Here is a 1,997-nt window from a genome sequence, read left to right as displayed (position 1 = left end):
GTGTCTGTTGTATATATGTTTTGTGTTGTCTTATGCATCTTGTATCCATTTTAGATATGCATACTACTTAGTCATTATTCTGGAAAAGCCCAATAATGAGATCATGACCCATTATTTAAAAAAATAAAGCACTTAGCCTAAGCATTTTAAAAAATAGGTTGGTACAATCCTTTTCAAAATAACTTGGACCCAACTCTTTTTAAAACAAATTTAGGCCTGACCTTTTTTGAAACAAAAAACCCGGCCCAGGCCTAATTTTCAAAAAGGGCCAAACCCATATTTCAAATAGGGGCTTCGGCCCTATTACTTAAAAATCCAAGCCAACATTTTTAAAGCAATCTAAGCCCAACTCTTTTTTAAACTCGAGCCTCCACCCATCAGAAAATAGCTTGAAGCCCATATTTTGAAGCACCCGAAGTCCAAAGTGCACATCAAAGTCCACAAGCCTGCGGGTTAACTCGCCCAAGTTAATCTCAAACCCAAATCATAACCTGATCCTTCATAGGATCTATGGTATGTGGACCATCATCAAAGAAAGAAATGGTTGAGGGAGACATTGAATTGAATCAGTGGTCCATCAATGGTTGGCTTAATCATGAAACGTTTTCATTAGTCGATAGGGATTTTTTTTTAAGAATTTTGGCAAAGTAGTTATTTAGGTTACATTACATGCATAATTTCACACATAGCCATGCACGATAGGTTGCATGCATGTTCATATCCCTATTTGAATGTATTTATGCCCTAGTTACACTCATGCATAAACACCCATTGCATAACATAATCATGCATTCCATGCTCAATTCCATAGTCATGCATGCATAGTCATCTCCAATGGGTCAAGAATCACATTCCAATTGTCTGTAAAACCATGGTCCAAGGTGGTAGAATTGAGATTCGGGATTCTAGTATTGAGCAGAGCAAGACGATCTCTCTACAGAGAAAGGTTAGGATTATGGGGACCCGTTGCGTGATCACAGTAGGAATGTAATAAATGTCATCGGGTTGGAAGATTGATTGGGTGTTCAACTTCAGAAGTGAGCTCACATGATGCAGAAATGATGTGTTTGATCACCTAAGGGTGATAACAAAAGGAATGCATCCATGCTTTTTATTTAAATCATTTTGAAATTGAATGAAATAAGAATGTCTTTCAGTCTCATCTCATCCCACCCTCCTCAAATCATCACCCTGTATATACCAAATTTTGTCTATTTTTTCTTACATTTTGTGCAAGTGACGTAGAAAATGGTTTTGGCAGTACAAAGGACTTGGAGCCATTAGTTGGTTTTAAGAATCTATTCAATGTGGCAATGAAAAAAAAGAACAAAAAAAAAAATGATAAAAAAATGATGAAGGAAAAGCCTTCGAGCTAGAAAACCCCCACTTCAAGACGTTGTTAAGAAGTTTCGTTAGGATATGGATTTCAAAATGATGAAGAGTCGTAGGAAAAATATACAGAAATGACTTATCAAGTTTTGTTCTACATTTGTTTGATGAAATCGATGAAAAAAATCTATTTTCTTTGTTATCTATGTTGTGATTGGTGTCTTAAAGGTATAATGATTATATTCTGATCAAATGAGGGGTGGTCATCTTTGGTCGACCAGTATTCCTAAAATGAACCAAATACTGATTTATCATTTGCGAACCCATTTTGAGCCTGAATGTCAAACCAGCTTTTTCTTAAAAGTCTGTACACCAGAAATTTAACCTGGGTTTGGGTCTCCTAGTGTTTGAAAAATCATTTGAGGCAATGGTCACTACCAAAATGATGGCAGACCATTTTTCTAACACCCAAAAGAAATTCAAAGAAGAAATCTCTTGTAAGCCCTTTTGACCCTGAAAAATTCATTTCTTGATTAACCTGTCAAATGATCACACCCCACACTGGGATAGTTTTAAAAAGATCAATCCCAAATGAAGTTCAAATGAAAATGAAGTTAAGATTCCTTCATAAAAGGAAAAGGAAAAGTTGCAGTAAAAGAAGAAGAAGA

This window comes from Malania oleifera, chromosome 10 (genome assembly GCF_029873635.1).
Source record: "Malania oleifera isolate guangnan ecotype guangnan chromosome 10, ASM2987363v1, whole genome shotgun sequence".
In the NCBI taxonomy this organism is placed as follows: Eukaryota; Viridiplantae; Streptophyta; class Magnoliopsida; order Santalales; family Ximeniaceae; genus Malania; species Malania oleifera.
Note: the sequence above shows the minus strand (reverse complement) of the source record.